The sequence below is a fragment of the Polistes canadensis genome, unplaced genomic scaffold, assembly GCF_001313835.1.
Source record: "Polistes canadensis isolate GaletaPanama2010 unplaced genomic scaffold, ASM131383v1 scaffold_135, whole genome shotgun sequence".
NCBI lineage: Eukaryota > Metazoa > Arthropoda > Insecta > Hymenoptera > Vespidae > Polistes > Polistes canadensis.
The window spans coordinates 302,072-309,966 of NW_014569682.1; positions in this window are offsets into that span (position 1 = coordinate 302,072).

Here is a 7,895-nt window from a genome sequence, read left to right on the forward strand (position 1 = left end):
TTCTATGAAAATTCTGTTATTAAAAATTGTTTATATGACTTTCCGAACGTTGCGCATGTGTCTAACGAGAATTTTATTTGTAATAAAGAGAAATTATGATGTAAATTCTCTGATTTTATTATTTTTATCTATTTTATGTGACTTTTTAAACGTTTCTGAAAAAAGAAGATATCACAGTCATAGTTTTAAGTATCTTCTATCGCCCACTGGTGGTTCTGATCGTAACTAAAATTAATCTGGTCAGATAAAAAGGGGACTTGTGAGCCTCTATATACTTCAATATTCTTTGACTATACAAAACCTACTATTATCTGGTAAGCTTACAATCGGTAAGATAGAACTCTGTTAATAATCACTACTACTAATCGATAAAACAGAATTTTTTTATTAATAATCATAGCTAGTAGTCGGTTAAGTAGAATTCTCTTATTATAAATTTTGCTTAACAATCTATATAAATCATAACTGTATTATCACTGAACTTTTTTTGCTCATGTAATAAAACAGTGACTCTTGACTATCTCTACTCGATCAATAAATCAGAGTTTCTTATAGTCATTTGCTAAATCGATAAAACATTTATTCTACTATAGTCTAAAATATTTTAAATTCATTTCTCGAGAAGTCTTCATGTGATCGATTAATTATACAATCATTATTTAAATGAATTGAATATATTGTAAATTTATTGATTCAACATATTCTTGGCTTTTTTTTTTTAATTGTTTTATTTTATATATACAAGACAGAGAGATGGAATTATTTTAACGCAGAAATTTTTGTTTGCTTAAACGAATCGATTTATTATTACATTCGAGATTAAAGTTATAGTTACTTAACATTATATTATGTATCATGTGTATTGATATTACAATGAGATTGTAATTTAATAGATATATATAATATTTTTGAAATATATTATTATTTTTTGGTACCCCGTTTTATCTCCTATTTTCAAATAATTACCATTATTTTTCTTAACAATATAATGTACGTGTGTGTGTGAATATATTTACAAGTTATTTTATTCTTAAAAGTATAGCCTAAATAATGAATTATTTGATCGCTACCTTAACCCTATTTTTAACCATCGCGTAATAATGTGTTAATAAAATAATAAAGCAGATTATTTTTTAAACATAAACTGTAAACGTTTGAATTTTAAATAGTTATAGTTGAAATAATAAAAATATATATGTATTTTGATGTATATTAAAATACTTCTGTATAACTATTATTACATATATATTATTCGGTCAAGAAAATTGGTTAAAATTAATTATCAAAAATGAAATATCAACGAATACAAACATATTTGCACGTTAATATAATTTGCGATCGTTAAAAATAGTAGAAAAATTAGCGTTACATCTTATCCATAGGCATTCTAAAATCTACATCTTATTGTCGCGTCACAACTTCTTTTTTTTAACGGCGCAAGATTAACGAATCGTATATTTTGTACACATTTCTTATCTCACGTAATATGATTATTTCTTGCATTAGAAAGGAAGATCTAGATAGATAGATAGATAGATAGATTTATAGATAAATAGATTGTTAATTAGACAGATATAGAAAGACTTAAACGAAAAATAATTCATTTTCTTCGCCGATGAAAATACACAGACAATATTTCTTACTTATCAATTAATAATGATAACACGTATAGGTGGATGAATTCATTTTCTTAAGTTTATATTAATATTAATTAATCGTTAAATGAACTATCATAATGGAAGACTTGGATTTTGTTATTATAATGTTTCTAAATTTTCATCTTAAAACTATGTACACACACGTGTTTATTATATTATATTATATTATATTATTTATATTATATAATTATTGAAAATACTCGAATAATAGATTTCGTGTAAAAGCTAAAAATTGACAACGACACGATACAATAATTATTCATTGAATATAATTGACGATTAATATTTAACGTTAAACGTTAGAATTTAATCGTGTTTTACATAAATATCATTTATTGCATAATACACACATTTCTCGAACCAGAGACTCGTGTTCACACATCCAAAATTTTTCCTGCCTTCTTACATATATGTTCATGTGTATGTGTGCGTGTGTATGTATATATATACGTGTTTTCGTTCTTTTAATCAATTAAGAAAACAAACGATCAATTCGCATGATTATTTTTCGACGTGTGAACTCGACCTAGCGTAACATTCTTAGCGATCTAAATTACGATTCAAAAAAAATCAGTTAATTCAAATACAATATATATTTCTTATCATGAAAAACTAAACAATGTCGACGAAAAAAAATTAATTGATACAACATATATTAAAATAAATAATAATTAAAGAGTTGTATAAAAATATTTTGGAAATCATAGGTTAGTTCTTAAATAAAAAGAAAAACAAGAAGAAGAAGAAGATGAAGAAAAAGAATAAACAAGATAACAGTAGAGAAAAATAATAATTATTTAAATGAACAAGGAAAACAATGAGATAAATAATTTATATCCATTAGATAAAAATTCAAAATTAATTAATTAATTAATTAATTAATAAACTTATACATGTGTATGCGTATACATTTATAGATAGATAGTTTAATATAGATATAGATAGATAGATAGATAAATGGATAGATAGAAGAACAACATTCTCAATTAAAATTCTAAAATGATCACGTATGATCAAACGTGACTGACCTAGACACGCCTATAATATTATATATATCATCTATGAGATATGTATATTCCTCTGGCGTCTCCGACAATAGGCAAATTAACAAACTTGCCATTATTTTATTTTCTTTCAGTTGTTTAGATCAAAAAAATTAAAAATCAAAGATATATATATGTATATATATTGTTTTCTTTATCAATTTTCTTTCTTCTTATTGTTTTCTTCCTCATACTTCCTTTAATAATCATCTTGAAATACATACATATATATATAAATATAAATAAAAAAAAAAGTAAGGAACCAGGAATCAAAATTCAAGGAATGATGTCACACTCGCAGGCACTTCCCCCATGGCCGATATCGCACTGTGCCATGCACCACAAATCCCAATCAATCTCATCCGAATTAGATGGATTGTCAGGTGCACTGCTTACCAAATCTTGATTATTAGTTTCCATTTTGATTGGTAAATAATAATGATAATCCTTGATCGTAGACAATTCTTTTGGATTTCTCATCATCGTTTTCATCGTCGCCAATAAAAAACGTTTGTTTCCTTCTCGTATTTCTTCTTCTTCTTCTTCTTCTTCTTTTACTAATACTCGTCGAAATTGTTCTTGTTTTTCTTGTTGTTGTTGTTCTCGTTTTAACGATAGGTCCGATAATTTGTTCGAATCTTTGGGATTGATATTTGTTCCATCTTTGATTAGGTTCGTTCGTATTGAAGAAGAAATTAATCGGCAATTGCATCCCTGACGATTTCGAAGATTGATAAAAAATTCTCGACAATGTAATCGAATTTGATTAGATATTAAACAATAATCGTTTAATGATAAATCATGATGATGGTCATGGTAATCATGGTGGTTATGGTTATGATCGTTTACAACACCATCACGACGACGACGACGACGACGACGACGACGACGATGTTGAAGGCCACCACGACGGCCTTCGACAAACTGAGAAGTAACGTGAAACACTTCGTAGTTTTCCTCTCCCACTACTATACCCTTCACCCCGGCCTCCACCTCATCGTCCTCCTCCACCAACACCATAACCTTCCCCTCTTTCACGTCTTCTTCATCGTCATCGTTCCCCTCCTTTTCCCCCACTTTGTCAACTAAATTCCCCTCTTCGTTTGACTCTAAAAGAAGAAGCTTCTCGGCTTGGCACAAAATGGCGCATGCGTTTTGAATTTCGTAAATCCTTGCCGGGACGATCCTTGCGTGGACGAATAACGTTCCCAGCAACACCCACCAGGTTAGAGGCGTCATCTGAAACTGATGGCTAATCAATATCAAAACTTTACCCCCACCCTTAACATCTAAACCCCCTACTCATCAATTCCTCTGCCACTATTTCCCCCCAACCCCACTTCCTACAGCTTTCTTCTTTGTTTCTATATTTCTATCATCTTATTCTTTATTAATTTTATTATATTTTATTTTATACTTTTTTCTCTTATTTTTATTTCGTTTTTATCGATGGTACACGTGTCTAATCTAATATTTTGTTTAGCATCCCTCCCCTCTGTTAGATATTGTTCACTGAATTTAGGTTATAGTCTGGTCGATGAATACTCTTTTTCTTTTTTTTTACTTATTTTTCAAGCAAAAGTATTCATCGAAGTTTATCTTATTTCGTTGATAACAATTATCATCACTTGGCACGGAATAAACTTTACAATTAAAACTTACTGAGAATTCTGTGTGTGATTTCAATTTAGGATTATGTGATAATGTTAATTTGAAATATCATTTATTATAGAATTAGGTTACCCGATTTATATTTACGATTGATATCTTGAAATGAAATTTATTTCATTTGAAATCATTTGTGCATAAATTTAATCAAACGATTATTGTCATTTCACGAGAAGAATGCATCAAAAATGCAATCGCAATCACTGAGTCCTGATTTTATTTTTAAGAAAATTATGCACTTAACATAATTTTTGAATTATTTACAATTATAATCACTGAACTATTAAAATTCATTTAATTATTGTAAACCACTTCATATAAAATTTATAGCACAATTATTAAATCAAAACAAATTGTATATAAATCAACTTTACAATACGTTTAATTATCTATTATTTTCTGTTTTGTTTTAAATTATTCATTGGATAATTTCATAAATACAGTATAATATTAATAAACAATCCACATATTTTGTATACTGAACAATTTCATTTATTTAATCGATAGAGGATTTACGTATATTTACTACCAAGATAAACTGAAGCTTTCTAGTAGCTGAAACATGAACTGACTATGACGATAGAATTCTGACATATCTAACAGTTACGTGACATACCAGCTAATACAGATACCATTGGTAATGTTTGTTACAGATAAAGCATGCTAGAATGCGTTCAATCAAATGACTATACGATCAATATAACCAAACTATAGTAAACTTCAATCACAAAAAATATCTTCAACTACATCAACGAATCAATTAATCATAATTTTTCTAATTTAACGAACAAATAATCTTTTGTCTTACCTTAATAAACAAATATATTATTCAAATAATAATAATAGAACTAACACTTTTTGAGAAAAATTAACAATTAGATAAAACAAACGTAATTATCCGAACAATAACGTTTCGACAGACTGAATGATCGTGAATAATTGGACGACGTATCGATTCTAGATAATAAAATTGTTATAAAATCTGATAAAATATAAAACGTCAAATCAATAGATCAATGATAATTGATAACTAACATGTTTTCATAAGCGTAGGGTGGTATCGTCGTATCAACAACAGGTATTAATTCTTTGTAAAAGTAAATACATTAATATCTTTTACGAAAGATCTTTTTCTCTCATTCTACAAGTATTAATAATACTAATTCATCAACATTATAACACGTATACGTTAATATTCAAGTATTTAACGTATTAAAAATTTGATAACATGACAAAAAGTACTTGAATTTCTTTAGAAATTCTAATCTTTTATTATATATCGATAAATCTTTTGAATACATTTTTTTTTTGTCCTACTATAAACGCGTCCTTGAAAACTTCAATTCTGTTATACAAAAAAAAGAAAAGGTGGAGGAGGGGCTGGGGAGAAAAAAAAATAAGTTATTTACTTGCTACGCGTAAGTCCAAACGTTATCGGATTAAATACTATTCTTTTCGTTTGCAAAAAGATAAAGGTGAAGATAAATCCAATGGGTTACTATTTTATTCTGACGTAATACAAAACGTCAACTACGTAATTGAATTGAAATCCGAGTTGTATTACTCTTTCTTTTTTTTTTCTGTTCTTTTTTTCAATCATCCCTGTTATCAATTATTTATCAATCAACACGAATGATATATAATTTTTATCCTAAATTATTTACAAAGATGCAACACGCAATATATATATATAATAAATAATCAAAATGATCAAAAGTCCGAGCAAAATTTCCCAAACGAATTGATTCCGATCGAAATTCGGGTAAATCAGTTATTGTTTTTTTTCTCAAATCAAAGCTTATCGGTTATTTTTCTTAACAAAGCAATGAAATTTCGCTTGACAGAGATGTGTTAAATGTTAATATCATAAATTATTCCTCGAAAAAAGGTTTTAAATCTTATCGAAATATCTAGAGCATGCACTTTGTTCGGCTTCGATCGTATACTCTTCATTTGTTTTTTCTTTTTCTTTATTATTTTCTTTTTCTTATTTTGGCAAAACACGAATTTCGTATTCCACTCACGTGAAATCGTTCCAAATCTAAAGGGTGTGCTTTAAAGTTTTTAGTCCTACCAAAAGTTAGATCCTAAGTATGTCATGCTTAGAAAGAAAGAAATAAAACAGAAAAAGGGTCAAACCGCAACAAAAGTTTCGTCTAATGTCTATCAAGCGAGTAATTGATTTTTCGAATCACTTTTAAATAAAAACTATCGATACCATCGTATTTCATTTGTCACATTATTGTTTGCAACAATTTACAAGATGCCAAGGAAAATGTTTAAAAGTTTGATCATACAAAAAGTATAATTTTACGAAATATAACCTAAAAAAAAAAGTAGGAACGTATTAATGCGAAAAATATTCATTCGTAATAAGAATCACAGATTTCAACGAAAGAATTTTTATAAATTCCTCTTTTATTAATTCAAATGTATTTTATTCTTGTTCTTTTTTACCCCCCAAATCTACAGGGTGTGCAGTAAACAATCATATACAAACAAAAGTTGTATGGAAAAGTTAACCTAAAAAGTTTAGTAATAAGGTAATTTTAAAGATCAAGTTTAAGAAGAACGTTTTTTGATAATCCTAAATTCTCTTTCTCTCTCTCTCTCTCTCTCTCTCTCTCTCTCTCTCTCTTACTTTTGAAACAATTTTATTTTTTCTTTAGGATTCACGATAATGGAGAATGGAAATTCAGAACAGATGCCGCCAGTGAATTCTTTCCACGATGAGCCCTAGGGTACTGTCGGCTCGATTTAAACTTTCGACGAGAAGATGCGAGAAAAAGAAAGAGAAAGAAAGAAAGAAAAAAAAAAGAAAGAAAGAAAGAAAGAAAAAAGAGATTTTTCTTTACTCATTTCTCTTTCCCTTTAACTATTTCCATCTTTTTCTTTTACATTTCCTTCGAAGAAAGCAAGGAAAAGAAAAAGAAAAAAAAGTGTAGGAGAGTATACGATCGATCTAACGTTCGTGGTTGCATTAAATCCTCCCGACCTACTACCCTCTTCCACCCTCTCACCCTCCCACCCTCTCCCCACCTCAATTTCCTACCATCCACGCAAAAACGACCCCTTCATCGACTCTTTCCACCCTTCTATTATTCTTTATCCTTGTCTTCTACCTTCAATCTTTTTTCCTTTCTTCTTTTTCTTCTTCTTATTCTTCTTTCTTTTTTTTTCCCCCTTTTTTATTCTTCTTAAATAACACTCGACACACTTTGTCTCGCACACGTGTAAACATTTTCTTTTTTTTCTTCTTCGTGTATTGGAATTTTGTAAAAGTAATATTTTAAAAAAGGTTCCCATCAAGGTCTACTCATTAAATAGTTACGTATTCAATCAGACAATATGTACCACTTTTGATAGTTCTTTCATAATATATTTCATTAAATTATTATTATATATAATTTTATAAAACAAATATTATTTATTTAAATACAATACAATCTAATTTTAACTTTATTAACTTCATTTATATCAATAAAACAAACAATAATCCCTATAATACAAAATGGACAAAATTGAA